The sequence below is a fragment of the Mustela putorius genome, unplaced genomic scaffold (assembly GCF_011764305.1).
Source record: "Mustela putorius furo isolate JIRA1106 unplaced genomic scaffold, ASM1176430v1.1 tig00003899_pilon_pilon_pilon, whole genome shotgun sequence".
Taxonomy (NCBI): domain Eukaryota; kingdom Metazoa; phylum Chordata; class Mammalia; order Carnivora; family Mustelidae; genus Mustela; species Mustela putorius.
Genome location: NW_025422048.1, coordinates 8509738 through 8521657, shown reverse-complemented (window position 1 = coordinate 8521657; position 11920 = coordinate 8509738).

The window sequence follows — 11920 nt, the reverse complement described above, 5'->3', positions numbered from 1 at the left end:
TAGAGGAAAAGCTTTCAATCTCTCCCTGTTGAGTATGATGTTAGCTGTGGGATTTGCATATGCGGCTTTCATTATGTTTGGTATATTCCTACTTTTTTAAAAAAGTTATTTATTTATTTAAGAGAGATTGAGAGTGAGAGCAAGGGGGAGGGGAAGAGGGGGAGGGAGAGAGAGAAAATCTCAAGAAGACTCCCTGCTGAGTGTGGAGCCCAATGAAAGGCTTGATCTCACAACCTTGAGATCATGACCTGAGCCAAAACCAAGAGTCAGATGTTTAATGGACTGAGTCACCCAAGTGTTCAGAGGTACATCCCTTCTGTACCTATTTTGCTGAGGAATTTTATCATAAAAAGATATTGAATTTGTCAAATACTTTTTCTGCATTTATTGAGATGATCATATGACTTTTATCTTTCATTCTATTAATGTGGTGCGTCACATTTATTGATTTGCCTATGTTGAACCATCCTTGCATCCCAGGAATAAATCCCACTTGATCATGATGTAAGATTCTTTTAATGTGTTGACAAATTCAATTTGCTAGTAATTTCTTGAGTATTTTGCATTTATATTCATCAGGGATACTGGCCTATAGTTTTCTTTTCTTGTAGTGTCCCCATCTGGCTTTAGTATCAGGGTAATGTTGGCCTTTTAAAATGAGTTTTGAAGTGTTGCTTCACATTTTGGAAGAGTTTTAAGAAGGATTGGCGTTAATTCTGTTTTAAATATTTGGTAAAATAGTCATGAAGCCATCTAGTCCTGGGATTTTCTTTGTTGAGAGGTTTTTTTTTTTTTTTTTTTTTTTTTTTTTTTTTTTTGTTTTGTTTTGTTTTGTTTTTTTAATTTTTTATTTTTTATAAACATATATATGCTGTGAAGTGTGTAAACCTGGTGATTCACAGAGAGGTTTTTGATTACTGACACAGTTACCTTACTTGTTACTGGTATAATCAGGATTTCTGTTCATGATTCAGTCCTAGTAGTTTGTATGTTTCTAGGAATTTACTTCACATCGGTTACCCAAAGTGTTAGCATATAATTGTTCATTATAATCTCATGATCTTTTTTATTTCTATGGTATCAGTTACAATGTCTTCCTTTTTATTTATACTTTTTTGAGTCCTCTCTTTTTTTTGTTAGTCTAGCTAAAGATTTGTCAATTTTGTTCACTCTTTCAAAAAAACAAGTCTTAGTTTCATTAATTTTTTTCTGTCATCTCCTAGTCTCTATTTCATTTATTTCTGCTTAAATATTTATTATTTCCTTCTTTCTGCTAACTTTGAGCTTAGCTTATTTTTTCTTATTTAGTTCTTTGAGGTGTAAAGTTAGCTTGTTTGACATCATTCTTTAAGATTCTCACAGCCACAGTGAGAGAGATGTTTTACCTATCTAGAAACCCATCTGGAGATGAGCTCCTCCATGCCCCTGAAGGAAGTTCAGCCAAATTCAATTGACTTGCAGAGCCTAAAGAAGCCCTGATTGGCTCCAGTCCCACTCAGCTAGAACCAGGGATAATCCTGCCTAACTGGGAACCCAGTATGTGGCATGTCTACCATGCCTCTGAAGGTAGGCCTGGAGACCTTGACCCAAGCTATGGACCTCCTATGCTTCGAGTCTAGCCCCTTTCAACCACAGTCTGAGGGCTGTCATGCCCATCTAGGGAGCTACCCAGTGACCTGGTGGGAGCCATCCCAGGGACCTGGTAAAAACTACACTAGGTCATGCATCTGATAATAAACCCTCTAACCACAAACCTCATTGTAGACCCAACAGGTGCCACATGACCTGGTTCCAACTCTGCTCCATTGAAATCCTGGAGTCAACACCATGTGAACTGACAAGAGAAGGCCTATCTGTCAAAAACAGTCTGTAAAAACTTGAAGAAGCCTTTGCTCCTTCAAATATATAGACACCAATGGAAGCTTACATTATCAGGAAGCATTAGGCAAAAATGACAACACCAAAGCAAACTAATAGAGCTACACTAACCCAAAGAAATGGAGCTATGAATTGTCTGACAAGGAATTCAAAATAACCATCTTAAAGAAGCATGTTGTTTAAATGTTGATACTTAGTTTTAATATGTTAACCTTTAAGAAGGAATAATAATTCTTCTGTTTTACCATTATTTATGAGGATTAAATGTTAATGTATTTAAAAGAACAGGCAGAGTGCCAGGTACATAAGTGCTCAGTAAATGTGAGCCATTTTGATTACCATCTAGCCAAATATTCCTACTTACATTTCCCCTCTATATCCCATGCATTGTGGACTCCAGGCTTTTTCCAGGGCTTACTCTGCCAGGAATACACCTTATGCCCTTATATACACTCATATCATTTCAAGTCTTCAAGGCCAAGTTTAAATTGTCTTCCCTTCTTCCTAACTCCAAGATGGAGGTTACTTCTTCCTTGAATTCTCATGGCACATCATCTTTACATTTATTATGGCACATACAATATTTTCTGCTACATATTATGGCTACTTGTGTGCATATCTGATTCCCCAACCAGCCTATAAATTCTCTGATAGAGGATTATTTATCCTTTTCATCTTTTATCTCTCACAGAACCTATGACAGTGCCATGAATTTATTAGGAACTCAATAAATCCTGTGTGAATAAGGTGAAATGTCAAAAAATAAACCTAAATTCTTTTGGTTAATCTCTATTATGTTTTTCAGTTATCCCTTTAATAAAGTAAAAATATATGATTATAAAAATATTGACTTCAAGATTATCTTTTTGACCCCTTTCCTGTCATCTTATCCTAAGTTTCTGCTAGTTCTAACTTTTGCAAATATGTGTTTGGACACTGTATGTTAAATCACACTTTTCTGGGTCCAAAGGGACACATGCACCCGAATGTTTATAGCAGCAATGTCCACAATAGCCAAACTATGGAAAGAACCTAGATGTCCATCAACAGATGAATGGATCAAGAAGATGTGGTATATATACACAATGGAATACTATGCAGCCATCAAAAGAAATGAAATCTTGCCATTTGCAACAACATGGATGGAACTAGAGCGTATCATGCTTAGCGAAATAAGTCAAGCAGAGAAAGACAACTATCATATGATCTCCCTGATATGAGGAAGTGGTGATGCAACATGGAGGCTTAAGTGGGTAGAAGAAGAATCAATGAAACAAGATGGGATTGGGAGGGAGACAAACCATAAGTGACTCTTAATCTCACAAAACAAACTGAGGGTTGCTGGGGGGAGGGGGTTTGGGAGAAGGGGGTGGGATTATGGACATTGGGGAGGGTATGTGCTTTGGTGAGTGCTGTGAAGTGTGTAAACCTGGTGATTCACAGACCTGTACCCCTGGGGATAAAAATATATGTTTATAAAAAATAAAAAATTAAAGATTTAAAAAAAAAAAAATCACACTTTTCTCAAGAAGAATGTAAATTGGACAATCTATCATCCCTGCACTTCTGTCTTTCTAACCATTATAGTTTGTATCTCCAGCACTGTATAGACAGATTTTTGAGTGATTTTAAAGGATTCCAATACCTTTCTATCATTTTGTAGCACCTTTTCTGTACATATTTAGATATAGTCAATTCTCAGGTAAAAGCTGGTAAATCACTTCATTTTGAGAGCTAACACCTGCATTTTCTGCTTTATTTCTTGCTTTGCAAAATCTCCTCTTGATAGCTAACAGGCTTTATTTTAATTGCCTGCTATGTTGACAACTCATACTATTTATTCTTTGATTACATGCAACGGAGAAGTGCTTCAAAAGGAAAACACTTAAGCCTCTACCCAAAGAAAGGCTTGATAAGATGCAGGTGAGCTTAGGGTGAAGCTAAAATGAAGAGATATACCAACACAGAACAAAGACAAAATGCATAGAGGTCAATTTTGGGAAACTAGACAACCATTTAGAATTTCAAGATTTCTTATGGAGTCATTCCCATTAATTCAATTTCTAAGTTATGCAATAATGGAAGAATTAGTAATGTGACTTTGTTTTGGAATAGGAAATAATTTGGAAGATGAGAAAGGGAAAATGGTAGTAATTTTATTTTAAGGCACAACATTTATGGGATTTAAATTAAGCAACTTTAAAATGATGTTTTCTGTTCCTGAATGCTCCTGAAATTTTCATGTGCAAATGTGCTAATGAAGATACGATGTAATCAAATGCATAGTTAAAAGAAGTGGGACAATATTCTCTAGTGTATACAAAAAATGAATATTTCCAAAAAACACATATTTGTTTTATAGATTATTAGAACTGCAAGGGATCTTACAAGTCATTCAGGCCAACCACTTAACCTTACATTAGGAAGACCAAGTACCTTAGAGAATTAACTTTCCAGTAAGCAGCCAGTCAGTGATAGAGCTAGTGCACAAAACTTTTTCCCATCTATAAAACTATGCCTAGTGCCCTATGCATCTCTTTAACTGCCTACTATTTGGTTAAATGTTTTTTTTCTCTATTTCTTTTTATCTTCCCATGGGTTGGAAGTTATATGTTCTATTTATATCCATGTACTCTTAAATTTTTAGTGTGCCTAATTAATCTAAAGTCTAAAGTTAGCCAAAACTTCTTTCCTCCTCTGGAACACTATAAGGACCTTAGGATACTTAGGCAAGCAATTTTGGTAGCCTAAACAACAGTGATTCTATCCTCTTCTTTCTTGCTAAAAGAACCACAGTTTTATTCAAATATTGAGAAAAAATAAGTTCAAGGATGCCAGGTGATAAATCATGGTTAGTCTAAGTGAAACAGGAAAATAACATTTTTTTTGCCAATGATTGGTTGTGGACAATGGGATATGTGTGCCAGTTGTGGCCAATGGGCTCACAGGAAAACTCTGTTCCCAGGTTACTGGAAAGATGTCTTGACCTGATAAAAAGATGGAGATTCAAGAGAAGGTATTTTTCAATGCCTCCTTTCTTTCTGCCTGTGAATGTGCTTGTGTGAGAACATTGTTCTGACCATAAGGAAAAATAGCAGAGATGTACTATAGAAGAGACAGCAGAATGAGGAAAAAAGCTAATGTCCTTAATTGCATAAACGAGCTGCTGCACCAACTCATGGACTATCAACCTCTGGACTTCATAATATGCAAAATAATAATTATTTCCAACTGTTTAAGGCTCTTTTAGTAAAGTAACTGATTATTTCCAAACAAAACTAACTTAAATCATTTAAACCACCCTTACATCTGATGTGCTATTTTTATACAATATTTAGTAATTTTTAGCCTTTTTTAGTCAACGCTTATTTAGATTAACAAAAATGATAAACAATTTCTTTTGACCATGACTTCTTGTGTCTCATTGCTCTCAGGCTTCAATTTTATCCTTCACGAAGGTCATCTTTTACTATTTCAGTGATAGTCTGTCTGTGAAAAATTCTCAGTCCTTACCTACAAAAGTATTTATTTTGGCTCAGTCCTCAATTATAATTTATATATGTATACAATTCTAGATCGACAGCTATTTTCTCCTAACAGTTTAAGATACTATTCCATTGTCATCTGACAAGAATTGTTGCTATCGAGAGTCAATGATTAGTCTAATCATCATTCCTCAATAAGAGTTTGTGTTTTAAAATTATCTCTTAGACTTTGATATCTTCTAATTTTTTTGTTTCAAGTTTTTATTTTAATTCCAGTTAGAAAACATATAGTGTAATATTGGTTTCAGGAGTAGAATTTAGCAATTCATCACTTATATTTAACAGTGCTCATCACAACAAGAGCCCTCCTTAATACCCATCACCCATTCAGCCCATTCCCACCCACCCAACCCCCTCCATCAAACTTTAGTTTGTTCTCTACAGTTAGGAGTCTCTTACGGTTTGTTCCCTTGCTTTTTCTCCCCTTCCCTTACATTCATCTGTTTTGTTTCTTAAATTCCACATATAAGTGAAATCATATGGTATTTGCCTTACTCTGACTGACTTATTTTGCTTGGCCGAATACAGTCTAGCTACATCCATAACATTGCAAATGGCAAGATTTCATTGTTTTGATGGCTGAGTAATATTTCTGTGTGTGTGTGTGTGTGTGTGTGTGTGTGTGTGTGTCCTCTGGCTAAATACCCAGTAGTGCAATTGCTGGGTCATAGGGTAGTTCTGTTTTTGAGTTTTTGAAGTTTGAAGCACCTCCATACTATTTTCCACAGTAGCTGCAGCAGTTTGCATTCCCATCAACAGTATAAAAGAGTTCCCCATTCTCCACATCTTAACCAACATCTGTTTTTCCTGTATTGTTAACTTTAGCCATTCTTACAGGTGTGAGGGGATATCTCTATGTAGGTTTGATTTGTATTTCTCTGATGATGAGTGATATTGAGCATCTTTTCATGTTTCTGTTAGTCATCTGTGTCTTCTTTGAAAAATACCTAATCATGTCTTCTGCCCATTTCTTAACTGGATTATTTGCTTTTTAAGTGTTGAGTTTGGTAAGTTCTTTATATACTATTGATACTAAACCTTTATCAGGTATGTCATTTGCAAATATTTTCTACCATTCCATGGGATAGCCTTCGGTTTTGTTGATTGTTTTCTTTACTGTGCAGAAACCTTTTATCTTGATGAAGTCCCAATAGTTCATTTTTGCGTTGGTTTCCCTTACTTCCAGAGACATGTCTTGGTATCTTCTAATTTCATTTCATTGTGTCTAGGTGTGGATTTATTTTTATTTAATACTGTGTGTAACTTGATGTATTTCTTGAATCAATGTTTTTTCAGTTGTGAAAAGTTTTCAAATATGATATCCTCAAATATTCACAATATTTGAAACCTTACTAAATATGTCAGAATTCTTCCTTTGAATCTTTACATCTCTACTCCATAACTGTAATCTCTTAAACTTCTGTACTTTATTCTAAATGATTTCTTCAGAACTAGCTTTCATTTTTTAAAAATGTATCTCTTTATCTTTTGTTAATCTGTTGCTTTAAAAAGTCTATTGAGTCATAAAAATTTCTATACATATACATGTTATAGTAAAAATTATTTTTACAAGTGTTATTGGTACTTTTTTGTGTCAAAATTAAAAAGGGTTTCTCTTTCTCCTATGCATTGTTTTGGAATGTACTCGTAACTTCTTTTAGGTCTGCCACTTTAAACATGCTTATTTCTATCTGATAAATGTATTATTTGAAGTTACTTTGAGTTTAATTTTTCTTTTTGTTGTGACTGCTGACTATTCCTCAGTGATGGATTATTTCCTTACATACCTTGAAATTTAGGTTGCAACCTATTTTCTTTCAGCAAATATATCCTACTTGTCCTAGTATGAATGTGTATTCCTCAGATAAGTTTTGCCTTTGCTTCTGCCTGGAAGAATCACTGGATTTCTGAGTTTTTAATGTTAATTTATTAGCTTGGTAGTTCCCAGATAAAATGAATATTACACATTCAAGTTCAAAGTTAATATGTGGTCAGGCTCATGATTACAAAATTATAGGGGAAGCTTATTCTACAGTTAGTCCAAACTGAGATATGCAAGTGTCCTTCCCATCTCCCTTGGAATATAAATAGGTATTGTTATTTTTCACAATTTCACTGAATTTGTGATCCTTTGAAAATTCCAACTTTATGTCATATTCTCACAGATTCAATTCCCTTCCTTACAAAGTTCAACATCACCATTTTCTTATACTTGTGTAACCCTTGCAGTACAAATGTTGAAAGGGGGATAACACAAGAAAAACCCCATTCAAAATTCCAGTGATATACCCATTGAGGGTATATTGGCTTAGGTCAATCACAATTCATCCTCTGGGGCTAGGCACATGGCACCTGACTAAGCTAGGGTTCTGTAGGCAAGGAAGAAGAAGAAGATGGCTGATGAACAGATAAATATCAGGGACTACAATAAGAGGGCCAACTATTGAGCAACTAAAATATATCAAATGATCTGCTAAGCAACCTACATACATTAAGTCTTTTTTTCTCACAATAAACTTGCAAGGAAATTTATGATTATCCCCACTTCTAGATGAGAAGACTGAACTGAGCCTCAGTCTAAGAAAGATAAATCATTTCCCTAAGTTCGTATAGCTAACAAGTGGCATCACCACTGAGTTTCAAACTCAGTATGCATAGAAACTTCATGTATCCATAGAAAAAAAAACCACAAAACTTGATTTCTACACTTATAAAGAACACACAGTGCAACAACTATCTCTGTATTTCCTTCCTCAAGTTGATAGGTGACCAACATAGAAAAATCCTTGATGTCCCATGGAATTTAGTTCCTCATTGATTCTTTCAAGAATGGTGATTATTAAATTGCTAAGGCCATCCCTGAACCAGTTATAACTGGCTTTAGAATGAATTCTGACACCCAGCTCTGCTTTAAATAACCCACATTTTCAATATCCAGCGTAAACAGGGTATTTTTACCACTGATATTTGAAAAACACTTTAAAAAGCCTCAGAATATGAAATATGCTGTAATACTGTATATATCGGTAAATTACATTTCCAGTTTGTCCTCTATTTCAAGAAAATCCTAAGCCAAATAAACTAGCAAGCAAATAAATCACTTTAATTATAACAAATGGCAGTTTCTCTAAATATATTTCTGGCAGCAAATAGCTTCTATTATTGACTTTTACAAGAGTAATTTAAGGGGAAACTATTCTCAGTAAAGTTGGGGATGCCTGGCTGTGAACTGCTATTCCTCATCTATGTATATTATACTCCATTTAGATTCCTGCATCATGGAAAAACTAATTTCCAATTTTAAGGCACTTAGGCTGATATATTTATTATGAAATTATTCATCTTATAAATTATCTTCTTCATAGTGCCTCATTGGCTAAATTTAAGATTGCAATTTTCTATAGTGTAGATAGGAAATCATGGCTCAGGTCAGAAAAAAAATTACTGCTTTTCTAGAATTACAATAATATATCATAGTATTAAAATGAGATACATTTTTGTTGAGTTTTTCCATTGGTAAGGAATTTTTTCCCATTAGAAACATTGTACACATAGTGATGATTGGTTAAAGATGATAGATGTCTAACGTGGTAAATAGAAGATGGAATTCAAAATCAAGATGACCTGGCTTTAAATTCCAGCTGTGCTGAGTTAGTTGTATGACCTTTAGCAAATTATTTAACAATTATAGACTTGAGTTCATTCTTCTTCAAAAAAGATATACTATTCAATGTAAAGAATTATTTGTTTGTAAAGTACCTATGTAATATCTGGTACCTCATGAGCATTTCATAAATGGTAGTCATCAATAATTGAATTTTAATATCATCATTATCATGTCATGATAATGATAATCATATACTCATTTAGACTCTAGAATTCTTTATCTTTGTGCCTTGGTGGAATGTATAATCTCAATGATAATCAGATCCCCACTGGACCTGGTAGTCAACTAATTTGCCTAAAGGCAAAGATACATGAAGACCAGCAGTAAGTGGGGATGGTGAAGTTGAGATAAATTTAAAAGAATAAGTAGAATCCATATGATGTAATGATTTACTAGAAATGGGTTTTTGTAAGTAATAAGTTAGAATAAGAATAAGTAGTTAGGATTACAACTGAGTTTAGTTACTCAGTAAATAAGAATATCATTTAATGGGACCACTTTCTTACACCATATACAAAAATAAACTCAAAATGGATTAAAGACCAAATGTGACACCTGAAGCCATAAAAATCCTAGAAGAGAGCACAGGCAGTAATTTCTATGACATCTGGTTTAGCACCATTTTTCTAGATATGTCTCCTGAGGCAAAGGAAATAAAAACAAAAATAAACTGTTGGAACCACATCAAAATAAAAAGCTTTTGCACAGTAAAGGAAACAATCAACAAAAATAAAAGGTAACCTACTGAATGGGAGAAGATATTTGCAAATTACACATCCAGTAAAGGGTTAGTATCCAAAATATATGAAGAACTTACACAATTCAACACCCCAAAACCAAATAATCTAATTAAAAATGGGCAGAAGGCATGAACAGACATTTTTTCAAAGAAGATATCCAGATGGCCAAAGACACATGAAAAGATGGTCAACATTATTCTTCATCAGGGAGACACAAATCAAAATTACAATGAGAAATCACCTCACATCTATCAGAATGGTTAAAATCAACAACACAAGAAACAGCAGGTGTTGCCCAGGATATGGAGAAAAAAGGAACACTCCTGTGCTGTAGGTAGGAATGCAAACTTGCACAACCACTGGAAAACAGTATGGAGATGCCTCAGAAAGTTAAAAACAGATCTACTCTATGATCCAGAAATCACACTACTGGGTATTGACCCAAAGAATACAAACACACTAATTCAAAGGGATGCAAGCACCCTTATGCTTATGGCGGTATTACTTAAAATAGCCAAGATATAGAAGCAGCCGAAGTGTCCCATCAATAGGTGAATGGATAAAGAAGATGTCATCTATCTATCTATATATATATATGCCACAGCTATAAAAAAGAATGAAAGCTTGCCATTTTCAACAACTTGGTTGGGGCTAGAGAGTATAATGCTAAGTGAAGTCAGTCAGTCAGAGAAAGAAAAATACCATATGACTTCACTCATATGTGAAATTTAAGAAACAAAACAAGTGAGCAAAGGGGAAAAAAAGAGAGAGGCAAACAAAGAAACAGACTCTTATCTATAGAGAAGAAACTGATGTTTACCAAAGGGGAGGTAGCTGGGGGATGGGTGGAATAAGTGATGGGGATTAAGGAGTGCACCTGTTCTAATGAGCATTGAGTAATGTATGGAATTATTGAATCACTATATTGTATGCCTGAAACTAATATGAGAACGGATGTTAACTATACTGAAATTAAAATAAAAACCTTAATAACTAAAAAAGGAGTATCATTTATAAGAAAAGGAATTCAAAAGAAGGAACAGATTTGAAGAGAGAGAAAGACCTTTTTAACATTGTAGTTTTCAGTTTGAGGTGCCTGTAGGACATCTAAAAAGTGACCTCCCAAATGCAGTTGACTGAAGCTTCTGGAGTTTAATAGGTTTGAGAGAGATCTAGAAAAGTAGGTATTAATAGTATAGTATAGTACATACAACTGGGGCAGATGAAGTAAATCTGGAAGAATAAGGGATGGGAAGAGGACTAAGGAAAGAAAATGTCTCCAGACATGTATATCCAACTGGTCATTTAACAGCCACATATCCCCTTGATATTTATGTTCTAGCTATAATGTATTACTTATAGTATTCCAAAAGTGCCAGCGTATATGCTATTCCTTCTACCTAATACTACTTTTCTATTTCCCCCATTCCTCCCTCTTATTGTTCTTTAGTTAATTCCTTTTCATTTTCCAGGACTCCATTTAACATTGACTCAATTTGGAAACCTTCTTACAATATGCATGCATATTCCTATCATAGTGCCTGTTGGGGGCTGAATTTTGTCCCTACACATTTCATATGTTGAAATTCCAATCCTCAGTACCACAAAATGTGACTACATTTGGATATAGGGCCTTCAAAGAGGTAATTCAGTTAAAATGAAGCCATATGGGTGGGATCTGATCTAATAAAACTGATATGCTTGCAAGGAGAGAAGATGAGGACACAGAGACGAAGGGGTGACCATGTGAAGACTCAGCAAGAAGGTGGCCATCTGCAAGCCAAGGAAAGGGGCTTTTGAAGGTAACAACCCTGGGCCACTTGGGTAGCTCAGCCAGTTAAGCTTCCAACTCTTGATTTCAACTTGGATCTTGATCTTGGGGTCATGAGTTAAGCTCCCTATTGGGTCCCAGACTGGACATGGAGACTACTTAAAAAAAAAAAAAAAAAAAAAAAAAAAAAGAAGGTAACAATCCTGACAGTATCTTAATCTGGACTTCCAGGCTCTAGACCTTTGAGAAAATAAATGTTTCTTGTTTAAGTAACCTGGTCTGTGCTACTTTGTTATGGCTACACTTGCATACTAATACA